The sequence below is a fragment of the Microchirus variegatus genome, assembly GCF_963457635.1.
Source record: "Microchirus variegatus genome assembly, chromosome: 13".
NCBI lineage: Eukaryota > Metazoa > Chordata > Actinopteri > Pleuronectiformes > Soleidae > Microchirus > Microchirus variegatus.
Genome location: NC_139814.1, coordinates 17,155,048 through 17,168,101, shown reverse-complemented (window position 1 = coordinate 17,168,101; position 13,054 = coordinate 17,155,048).

Sequence of the window (13,054 nt, the reverse complement as noted above, 5' to 3'; positions counted from 1 at the left end):
TGTGTTTTTTTGGAAACATGTTCCGTTTCTGGCCTTAAACATTGACAGATATAATAAACCCAACAGAACAAATCACTGGTGTGTGTGTGTGTGTGTGGTCCAGGTATTACTAATGTTGTGGGGACCTGCTTACACACTCACATTATGGAGATTTATCTTCTTTATGGGGACAAAAAGCAAGTTTCCATAATGTAAATTACTACATTTTAAGGTTAGGGTAAGGTTAAGCATCCAGGAAATAAATGCAAGTCAATGCAATGACCTCCGAAGTCATGAAAACCAGACAAAAACCTGGTCCTTATGAGGCAGAACCTCCTTTCTGAGGATCAGTATAGGCCTTTCTCGTTGTAGAAATTAAGTATTGTCTCGTCATAGCAGGAAAAGCTCAAGGACTCCTCGTTCTGTAAGATATAACGGTGTGTCGGCAAGCCAGCATATGCAAAAACCTCAGCTGTTAAATTGACGTAAACCTTTGCCAATTTTATAATTGAAAGTGACTGTTTCTACTGTCCTATGGTGACACATCATCATAATGTCTTAAGTAAAACTCCTATCCTTGTCTCCTTGTCTTCTTCCCCTCATTTATCACAACATAAAGAGTGGTTACACTGAGGCTAAACCGACAGCCAGAGGGCACATGAAATATGTAGATGCACTGTGACCAACATCATGCTTCCATGCTCATCATTAACATTTTTCATTATTCGCTACTTATAGCATAGCATCTTCTTTGCTTTTCTTCTTTTGTTTTGTTTTACTGAAGAGCACAAATATAGAGATTTGTTGTCTCACAATTACAGGTGTTGCGTCAACTTAGAAATACAATGATGATAATATTCATCCTTCACACAGGGGTCATGCACTCGGATTTCTCAGCACCCGGAGAAATCCCACGCACACACGAGGAGAACATACATATCAAATTGTTAAAATAATTAAAAGGAAAGACCGCCCTACAGCCTTTTGATTTGGTCCCACTGCTGCTTCAGAACCAACCCAAACATGTTGCCAATGCCACACATCCTGCTCAGGAGCTACACATGATGCCATCACCATGGCAACATCAGCATCATCATCATCATTTGACTATAGAATACAGTTCTTCATCCATGTTAAAAACTACAGCAGTGTTTTGAGCTAAAGGCCAATGCTATACCCATCATAGTGGTATGATGTCCACTTTTAAAACGTATCATAAAACACATTTTTACTCTTTGGCTTTTTATTGTTTTGATTGTATGACTTGTTTGTGTTGTTTTTACACTTATTGTATGTTTTATTGTTTGCTTTTAGGTCTATTAGGTCTTATGTTTCCACATTTTATTTGTATTTATTTATCGCTAATGTACAGCACTTTGTTTCAGCCGCACTTTGTTTTTAAAGTGCTCTACAAATAAAGTTTTTGGTTTGCCTATTAGGTGTATTTCCATCATTCCTGTTTATAGTGGATTTTCGATTTGTGCATAAAATAGCCCAAATGGAAATGCTGATAATTCCAAAAATATCTCGACACGTCACAAAATAATTAGGGTGGAAACGATGAATCCAAAGTCTGCAACGGCATAGAGAAAGATTTGAATAATAGATGCAGCAACAAACACTTTTTGCTCAAGTTCCACCTTCTTATTCTTCTTCTGTGGTGACCTGCTTTGCGCTACCTACTGCTGATGTCCCAATATTTGCTTAACAATACTCCTCTTTATCACATTTGTGAACATTTGCAAGGGCTGGGACATTCAGACAAAAACAATTACACTGCTTTAGTGTTCATAGGCTGATGTTTAAAAGATATTGGTTTTGATATATTGCATTCAGCCAGAGATGACGTAATGGTGCTCAAATTCTTCATACTTTCTCCTCCCTTAGATGTAAATCATGAATAATACAAGTACAATGAATTTGCCCTCAATATGTCTTCAGAATCAAAGAGTCAGATGTAAATGCACTGTAAGATGTCTCTGTGAATTATCTTCATTGCCCTGCTTGGTCACTACTGCACTACCATTTCCTTTTTTTATGCTTCGTGCATCAAAACATTTCCAGACTTAAAAGGATTTTTTTGAGGCAAAGCATTTAATATTACTATCATGAAAGCTGCAGAGGACCTGTAAGCTGAAGTCACAAATTGTTATAAAATGCCACATTTTGGCATTTTGTAATGAAACCTTAGTAATTGCTATAGAGGCTTTGTACAGAACTGCTGCAGTGACATTTGTTGTGAGTGAAAGAAGAGAGTGAAGGCAAAGAAAGGAGTATAAAAGGAGGATGTTAGGGATTGAAACTTGAAATCCAGGTCGTTATGTTCTTTCTAGGGCTGCAACTCTCGTGATAGATTAACCTGCTGATTATTTTCTCGATTAATCAAGTACTTGTCCATAGAATGTCAGAAAGTGTTGAAAAATGTTTCCCGAACCTGGAAATGAACCTGGAATTTGTTCACAAATCAAAGTGATTCAGTTTTAATGATGATGGAGCAAAGAAACCAGAAAACATCCACTTTTAAAAAGCTGAAACAGCAGAAAGCTTGTTTTAATTATTAAAAAAAACACTCAAACTGATTAAGTGATAATCAAAATAGTCAAAAATTAATTTAGTAATCAATGGATAATCAGTTAATCGAATAAATGTTGCAGCCCTAATTCTTTCAATCCACCTCTTTTGCTCATTTCTATTCAAGCCCTGCATGTGCACTCCTCTCTGGGGGGGCCTCTTGACTTTGAACACAGCGAGAAGAGCGGGTGAAAAATGAGGATGGAGAAGCACGGAAGGCTGACAAAGAAGAGCGACAAACGGAATAAAATGTCTGCGTTCAGAGAAGCATGGGAACGGAAAGGGAGGAACAAAAAAAAAAACAATTGAGGCAAGAAAAGCCAGTTGGAGGACATGGAGGAAAACCGTGGGAGGAGAGGATGCTTCATAATGAATGGACAGAAAAACACTGCAGATAGCTGCTGCCGCCTGTTCTGTGAAGAAAAATAATGGAGTGAAAGCAAAGAGCAGAACAGGACAGAGACAGTGACAACTGGGAAATGCATCCATTCCACTTCTCCTCGTAATGATAAGATGCCCTTATCTTCCTAACTAGTATATGTGGCTGAGAAGGACTCCTGCTCTCTGCACTAAGTGACATCGATGTGAAATGTAGTGCCAGGCTAAAGTTATAGTTTCATATCCACCGATTCATCTAGGAATGGTTTGTATGTAAAATGTTCTACTTGAATACGGAATAGCTGTGCATGTAAATGCTTTTTATCTGCATGTGTGTGATGATTTTAATTGTCTACACTCAGTATAACATACATGGGTGAAAACATGATCTCATGCTTTAGTTCCTCCCATAAACACACACATGCCACAACTCAGCTCACACTAGAAATTCATGGGCAGTATGCAAGGACAGACAGGAGCTGTAAGGTACTTCCTGCTGAGGCTACCGTGCAAACTTCCTGTGCTCTGTATGTGTGTGTGTCCGTGTGCGTGCGTGCGTGTGTGTGTGTTGCTGATTGTAAGAGATCTCTGAAGGCAAGAAAACAGAAGGCTGGTTTTGCCGTTACACACACACACACACACACACAACAAGGACAGTGAGGGTGCCAGGCTGTGGGATGAGTGAGAGCCAAATGGATCCGCACTCACAAAATCCCACACAGAGAGAAACCCACCATAGTGCAAACACATGCTGTACTGGACCTACGTGCCAGAGTGTGGCAGGAGGAAGAGCCAAAAAGATTGAATGACAGAGGGCGTTGACACGTCAACATCCAAAATCCTTCTGTAAAACACTCAGCTCTGACACAGATTAAATGTCTGTATCACGCCGACGAGAGTGTTCAAAATGACCAGATACAGTCTCGCAGCACCATTAAATATTCACAAATGTCCAATGTCACACTTTGCGGCGGCAATATTAGGCCCGGCGAACACGAAACACAAATCTGAATGGAACGCTAACAGCTGTGAAATGAACAGAAAACAACAGTTCATCAGGAGCTTTCGCTTTGTGTCTCCCACTGGCCCAATCACATATCTATCCAATGAAATCTTTAATGAGGTGAGTCACAGAGTCGCTCTTTCTACATCACCTTGTGACAGCAGACATAAATCCAATCCGTTACGCCTTGTTTTCAGATTCACCCTGAATGAGCCTCAGCAGTGGGGCAGGGTCACATCTGCCCATCTGAGCTTGTTTGAAAAAGTCATAATATGATGATAGGAGTTATATAAAATGCCCAACTGAATTGTGCAATACAGATGTGTGATCAGTGATGTAGCAGTAAACAAACAGACGGGCCACTATTTTGTCTTTATCATGAGGAAAACCCGTCAGTCCCCTCTCTAATCTCATCTGATTTTGACAGATTTTGCAATTGTGATACAAGTTTCTGCATCTTAACTTTCATTTTCACACAAAATGTCATCAAAATCAAAGTCATCATCTGAAGAGACTGATGTTTGGGCCACTGAATTTCAAATTGTGCTTATGATCAAACAGTGCACCAAACCAAAGAGTGGGGGTCTGACTAAGTAACAGTGAGTCGTAATGATTGAGTGCACCCATCAACAGTTGGTGCCCATTTTACAAAGCATAGACAACACAGGAATCTTATTATGACGTTGGCAGCCATGATAAAGACTGCTCTGCACACTGACCATCAGGCATTACAGTGATGATTAAACAACAGAGGGGTACCTCACGATACAATACGGGATACATGGTCCACGATACCGATAATATCACGATATAACAATTCTGTGATAATCAATATATTGCAAGACAATCCTTTTGCGATGCATCACGATATCTGTCTAAATGAAGAAAACAACGTTAAAAGTGCAGGATTTCTCTGTTCATAACATAGAGAGGCCATAAGGTCTTTGTATTGAACGTCGATGGAGCATCCTGCTATTATCCCGCTGTAAACTCCCTCTTCTTCAGCCAGGTAACCGCCACCCAATTTCCCCTCGTGAAGTAGCGACGCCCGGTGACCGTTTACTTTAGAGCGCCTTAATTTGTTCATTAAAATATCAATATTTGCCCTGGTGTATCAATGATCGTATTGCACAAGGAAGGACGATCGACCAAAATCGATATTCTGCCCCACCTCTAGATTACAGGTTTCAGGCACTTCCACTTTGTCTTAACTGATGACAAAAAAGACATTATTCTTATCTATACTTGTTGAGATTCTGCGCACAATAATAAGACAAATGAATGGAGTTCAACACTTTTGGCAGGTCAGTAGTTTTGCGTTTGTAGCCATAACAAATGAAAAAATACACGCTGGCATGAAGCCACACATACCAAGAGCCTTCCAGTAACTATACTGTTGAGTATCATTTCAGATGTTCATTCACTCATTCTCAGCTTCCCCTGTGTGGCCACACTAATCCGTCCACAGCTGAGCCAGCAACAGCAGCAGTGTGTTTTCATCTCAGCAGTAAATCAAATACCTGATCCAGGACTTAAGCCAAGTGCCTTTTGGAGAAGTGAGACCTCGTTCGTATCGTCACTTATCGGCCCCTCAGCAGTCGTAACAACTCAGAGAGATTCTCTGGACCACGCCGTGGGGAATGTGGTGTGAAAATGACACGTCATGTCACTGTTATCTTCTGTTTCTCACACGGACTCAATTTGATGTAATTTCTTCAAATATAAACGTTTTTAGGGAAAAGAAAGTTCACTCCCTCGGTGCGCTATAAAGAATGAACCTAAATCTCTTGCCGCCGTCGTCTTTCAACGATCAGCCCGCACACTGAACTGTTCCCTTTTCACCCGTTTCTCCTTTTCATCACCATCAAAAGAGCGACATTAAAGTTACTCTGTCAGCAGCAGGGAGGCAGAGAGCAAGCAGGAGACACAGAGAAGCGAGAACCACTGTGGCTGGGCTGAAAGGAAAGTAGGTTAAGAGGGGCATAATGGATGAGACTTGAAGATTTTGCACCTCATGGCCTGCTTTTTTCTGGTGTATAACGTGGTCAGTGACATCTTCCTCTCCATCCATTTCTCCATCCCACCTGTGATGCTGGGAACCAGCACAGGACTGATTAGCACGAGGGATCTGGGAAAAGCTTGTAGGGCTCAACCAAGCACATGCCCTTCTCTCTTATTTACATCTAAACCTCTGGAAGGAATGTGTGCATTGGAACATTGTCAGATCCTGCGGGAGGAAAAGATGTGAGCTGTATATTTATCTCTCTGTCAGCTTGTGTTTTTAAGAACTTCTATCATACGCTTTTATATGTGACCTCATTTTTTTTTTTGGTTTACTTGCGTGCTTGAGTGTTTGGCTGATCTGTGAGACTCCTAAGTGGTCTTTGCATAAAGCAGACAGTCTGAATTATTTGCCAGCGTGTGTATGCGCAAACGATATTACTGTGAAACGTAATCTGCAATTACCTTGTCTGAACTTAAGTAACGACTAATTCATTTTTCATCTGGAAATACTTGATATAATTATTGCCGCACAGTTAATTTAGAGGAACATAAACCAGACCGGAGCTGACAGACAATTACCTCAACATAGCTACAGATGTTTTGAAATAATATTAAATGGGAAGCTCTTTCACAGAATTTCAATTTACACATAAAACCTGAAGAAGAAAAAACACAGTTCACACAGAGTAAACTAAACATAAATCCGCCAAGCAAAGTGTCAAAGAAATCATTTATAGTCACACTGCTGCAGGACATTTCAAAGGGTTCTGAACTGAGAATTATCCACTGTCTGTTTTTTCAACAACCAGATAATCTTGTGTCAACTACTGCAGCGTAAAACTCTTCTATTGTCAAAAAAGACGTGAGATATTCTGGTAGTTTAGCAAGAAATGTTAATCGGCAAATTAGCATTTCATTTTTCCAATTTAAAGTAATGCTCCGTCTGGCAAGACACCATTTCCAGTGAAGTGAATTTGAGACATTAAAATTGACCCCATTGAGCTCACCATTAGAATCAATGATGCTTCAGATTCCTGGCACATTACGTTTCATAAATATAACAGACTTGTTAGTCAACTGATGCATGATTTTCAGAGACGCAAAACCGCTACATAAAAAAACTACTTTAGCTTTTCAGAGTTTTGGTGTTTTAGTGTGTACGATTCCCTCGTGCATACTGTATAATAGAGGTCACCTGTGCTGCTGCAGCAGCCTGAAAACATCCATCAGGTATGGAGAAGTGTCTCACATTAGCAAGTAAGGGGACTCCAGTCAGCCATTCATAAACCCACATTCATTGTCACACGTTCATTGAAAATCACAATCCAGCTGGCCAGTAAACTATACAAATGAGTGTCCACACATGCACACATATATAAAGATGCAGCCACACAAACACACACTGAAGCCTGCTCATTACTATGATAAGTGTCTGCTCTGCCCCTTAGTTGTTTTCATTTCATTTTCATTTCAAAGACAACCGCGACCAGCTACAGACCTGAAGTGTGGTTAAATGTATCTCTGTGAGAGTGTGTGTGTGTGTGTGTGTGTGTGTGTGTGTGTGTGTGTGTGTGTACTTGTTTTTGTTAACTCTTTAGGAGCCTTTTCTGGCATAAACACTGACTTTGTCAGGACCAGTGGTTAGGGTTTAGGTTGTCCAAATGGAATGGAATAGAAGTCAGTGGGAGTCCTTCAGAGGACACCTGTGCCAACCTGTTTGTGTGTCTGTGTTTCACTGGACTTTGCCGTTGCCCTTTTCAGCTAGCAGTTGTTTGTAGTGTGCGTGTGTGTGTGTGTAGATGCTCTTTGATAGAAGATGATACACTGGCATAAAGGTCTGGTTGGCCTTTGAGTAGCCAGCTTATCTGATACTACCTGACTCATGTCTCTCGACGACTCAGACTCAAACACATTCAGTACAGCGCGTGCACAAACGTCATCCTGGTGAATATGTCAGAAACGACCAAACCCGTCTGCTTGACCTCGGAACTTTGACCACCGCCCCCTCTCAAAGCTGTGCCCACGTAAATGAGGACCAAAACTACTAAATGAATACTTCACATAAACAGATGTGTGGCAGCTGTTTGAGGATTTAGAATGAGATGACTGAATCTATGGAAAATGTCATCCACATTTAAATATTGGCGATCCAGAAGTCACTTTCCAGCTTTTACCATCTGAAGTCTGTCTCAGTGGATTATTTGCTGGATAAAGTGTGAGACAGGCAAGTTAAGCACATGCATAACTGTTTTCTTTCCTTTAAAAAAAGAGCCAAAAAGTGCTCCCCCCACTCTTTAAGTGCAGGTTGTAGTGGGATAGACACTCTAAATTACACTCTGCAGATTGAAAATCACACATAAGTCATGCTGCATGTCTTTTTCTCTTTCACACTTCATCTGTCATTCTGACAAATGCAAAAGTCGCTGTATTATCTCTTTATAATTTTGTCCTTCCAATGAGTCATTTAAAGAGTACGGTCACCGGTCTGTTTCCAACACATATGTGAGGGTCACAGTTTGAGATGCAGACCCCTGCATCGTCGTGCATGTGTCTGTTTGCGTACAAGCGTGAGCAGCCATATGACAGACTCTCACACCTCAGCGTGCACTTGGCCTAACCTCAGTGCTCGCAGAGGGCAGATATTTCAAAAAATATGCTCCTTCTATTCTCTCGGCCACAGTCCCTTTCCTCCCTTCACTGTCGCCCACCTGCACACTCACACAAATAAACAAAAACACAGCAGAAGCAAGGAGGCAGCCAGGCACTGCCACTTTATCTTAATGTTTCCTTTTCACACCGGTGACCCTGCATCAACACATCAATAGCACAGATGACCTCTTACATGGCCTCTAATATATTTATTTCTTACACAACATTGGCTTAAAATTGAAAACTTAAACCATGTTGAGTGGGGGGAAAAACAAGGGCTGGGCAATAATATAACAATATATATTGTCATATAATTTTCTTAAAAGGTCCATGAACCATTCAAACCACAACTTACACCTTGAATTCAAGAGACAATCATGATAGTTATCAACACTGACTGACTTCATCCCAGGTCAGTCCCTATATAACATGTAATTGGATTAGAACAGGACACATAAACCTTTAATCTTTAAATCCTTCAAGTCAAGTTTAGCGTCTTACAGATATATATATATATACATTTTAAGCAAGCAATTTATCATGAAATCATTGAATGATACCAATGAAAATCAATAGAGTCCCTGGAATATTTTTCTCTCTTGGTTGAGAAGAAACAAATGAAGAAGCTCTGTTTTGGAAGAAGTCTCCCAGCTGATAGAAATGATCTGATGTGATCACCACCACCAGATCGACCCGTGCATTGAAAAAATCCAGCTCAAATTCTGCAGACTGCACCCACTTTCAAAGCTATGCTTCTAGAATCTCACTGATAATCTGCCCTGCGATTAATTGCATTAATCTGAATATCAATGTGCACCGTCGCTGTCACTGTGCGGATCAACGAGAATGACAGAGAGGGAGTTGCAATTAAAGAGGAATCACAGAAAACTCACCACTTGCAGCGAGGAGCGGTGGAGGCGAGGTGTGAGACTGGTCAAGTCAAGTTGTCAAATAACTGTTTGCTGTTGTCGTCTCTGTGACAATGTCATCGTTTTGGGTCTTATTGTTGCTGTGTTGCTGTGCGAACGCTGCTCCGTGTTTCTGCTGCTACTTCTGCTGCTGCTGCCGCTTTCACTGCATCCGAGGAATACTGTGCTGCTACTGCTGCCACTGTGAAGAGAGAGAAGGAAGGAGGAGAGGAGAGGGCTGTGTTTGCAGCGGTGTGGCAAACAGCGACAACGTGTGGCGAGTGTCAGTAGTTGCACAAGCTCATTTCACATTTAATGAAGTGCGATGTAATGCCCTCAAAAATGCATTTGACACATTCATTCCGTTACTTTGCTTAAAAAAAAAATAATAATTCAGTTGTAAGAACCATGGAATTTAAACAGATCATAATTTTAACGTAGTTTAGCTTAGCTACACATTTATAAGTTGAGAAATGGTCAGGCAAATAAACATAGGTGTATAAAACATAACAAAAATGTGTTTTAAAATATAGATATGTACATAAAATGCTTATAATAAACTGTATGTGAAGCTAACCCCCCTGCTCCTGAATCAGTTAACATTATAATACATTCAATGTTTGAGCCAAAGGTTGTCTATTTTAGCTTAAATTAACTGTGGAAATGAAGATTTTGGGTGGTCTGTGGTCAGGTGGTCATCATTTTATGAATGTTATTTTACACAAAAACACACAGATCTTAAGTACAAGGCTTGCAGGGACTCAAATCCTAATCCACTCCTTTACTGTAAACGGCTAACCGCTACTTAGCTTAGCTACACATTTATAAGTCGAGAAATGGTCAGGCAAATAACAAACACAGGTGTATATAAAAAAATATATATATATAGATATGTATATGTATATACACTGCTTATAATAAACTTTATGTGAAGTGAAATGAATTGTTTGCTTACCTTTGTACGGAGCTAGTATGACCCCTTTTTACGCTAGCTAAGCTAACCTACTGCTGCTGCATCAGTTACCATGATAACACATTCAAAGTTTGAGCCAAAGGTTGTCTATTTTAGCTTAAATTAACTGTGGAAATTAATACTTTGCTCAGGTGGTCTGCGGTGGCTAGAAAAATGTTGCCTTTTCAAATTTCTGCATATGTTTTTCCATGTTTGTATCTGTACATTTGAGTAACGTCAGTTAAGGTACATCATGGCCGTAAACACACAGGTGTAAGTAATCAGCTGAATGGCGACAGAGCTTTTCAGGGTCTTTGCTGACTCACTGTCCTGACTTACATGAACCTAACTGAGCCACTATTAAGGATATGACTAACACTACGTGTCCACTGAGAACAGGGCCTGTTGATTTCCCTTTCCCACTTGAGTATGCAGCAGGGTCTGCAGACACAGATACAATTAATGTAATGAGTGTACAAGGACATATTGCTGTGTATTCTCTCTCCTGACAGTGTAAACTCACTACAGTTAATGTTATTACTGTCAAAGCGTTGGGAGGGCATGGTGCCGTGATCCTAATGTGAACCTATTAAGGCAAACAAACCCAGGTCCTTACCACTACAGGTGAAATATGTGCCACTCAGTCACCCATGGGGCAAACCACTCAAATAGGCATAAATCAGAAGTCTTGGATCAATGCCCTGTTTCCCATGGGCAAAGCACCGTTGCACAACACAATCAATTCTACCCCAGGATTCATTGTTCCAATTACTAAGCCTGGTTCTCTGCTGCAACAGTATATGGAGGGTCGAGTGGAATCAGCTTCCATCAAACATTAATACCAGCACTGAATCCAAATCAGCTCATTGGCATTCTGTACAGAGAGGGTGATTGAAGCGGTGAAAGGAGCATCTGTTGATGTCGCTGGCCGTGTTACATTTTTCATTGAAGTACAGTCTGTGAGGTACATACATATATATGTATGCAACCAGAAAACACCGTGTATCTGCCTTACACAGACATTCATGTTAATTCATGACACCGTGTCCTAATTCAACTTAAAAGACCACTAAAAAGCGTTTATTAATTTATGAGTTTATTAATGCCTTAATAAACTCCACCATATCCACTAGTTGTTCCCATTCTTCATTAAATCAATCCCTAAGGTTCAAGCAAACCACAGTAAACAATAACTCAGAATACTAAGCAATCCTGAGGAGGTAGGAGAGACAACTTTTAATATTCTCAGCTTAACACCAAAACACAAAATGAGTGTAATTTCATATTTTATCTCAAGTCTTAATGTGCTGCAGTGTGATTAAATATTCTCAGTAACACATTCTCTTTGGTTATGTTGTGCGCCGGCGTCCAAAGACTCATCTCCTATCTTTAATTTTTCTCTGATCTGTAAGACATAAAACATACAGGCAGGCTGCTGGACCAAAAAGAAAAAAACATCACTATTCATCAGTCACATGTGTTTAAGAGTTACCAGATATTTTATTTTAACTGAAATGAATGTGATGATTTTTCATTTTCTATTTTAATCCTTCATTAAAATTTTGAATTATTAATAGATTATCTGAGAGCAGAAGGAAACGGTGGGAGCATTCTAAACTCTTTCACACCATCACTGGCATTTAATGCGGTGTAACCACATTAAAGTGTATCGGCATGTAAAGAAAAACGTATGGATTATGTGAACACTGCTTCTAACCGGGTCATAAATATGGATTTTGGAGGATTTGTCTCACACACAGCATTGTCACACCTCTTGCTGATATCACAACCTCACTGTCAGCTGAAAAATATGCTCCAGTCAGCAGAGCTGTTGCCCCTACAGCAGCAGAATGGCTTATTGGTGTCTCCTAGCTGCTGTTTTCCTAATGAATACATGTTGAATGGCTCGCTTTTCCATTATAATCTACACTCCAACACACTTTTGGTGTGGACGGATTGGTTTTGGGCTCATGGACGAATGTTTGCCGTTTCAGTTTTGTGTCAAATTGCAATTTCAGTAGAGGCAGAATAATAAATGTGATTGAGAAACATAGCATTTTTGTTTCAAGTGAGAGCTTTAGTACATTTATTCACACGTTAAAAAAAAAGCATAACATTTTGTGGCTTGTATTTGGCACCCTCGTGTGGCTGTCATGTGTCATACAATTTTTTAGAAAACCTTTGATAGAACTTTTTAACCAGCTTTTAAACCATTTGCTTGATATAGCTGGCAGTTAAGATAGCAATTGATTAATAAACAATTAATTAAATAAACTAAGTCAGTTATGAAATAAAATTGTAGATTAGATTATGGATTTTGAACAATTGAACTGTTGTCATGATGGTTTAGTACCTTTATCCTCATGAACATACACACATTTTGCTAAATTGGTTTCAAAGTATCCAGGCCATTACAAAAATAACAAAATAGCATTTTTGCAACAAAAGACTTCACAGAATATAAAATAGTATTTACTGTACAGCTGTTCTTAATGTGAACTTGCATATGAACAAAACCTCTGCTGTTAAAAAAAAAAAAATTAGGATAACAAAAACTCTATTCAATAACACGTCTGTATAAACTGTGTCTTTTTATCTGATTTAGTTGTG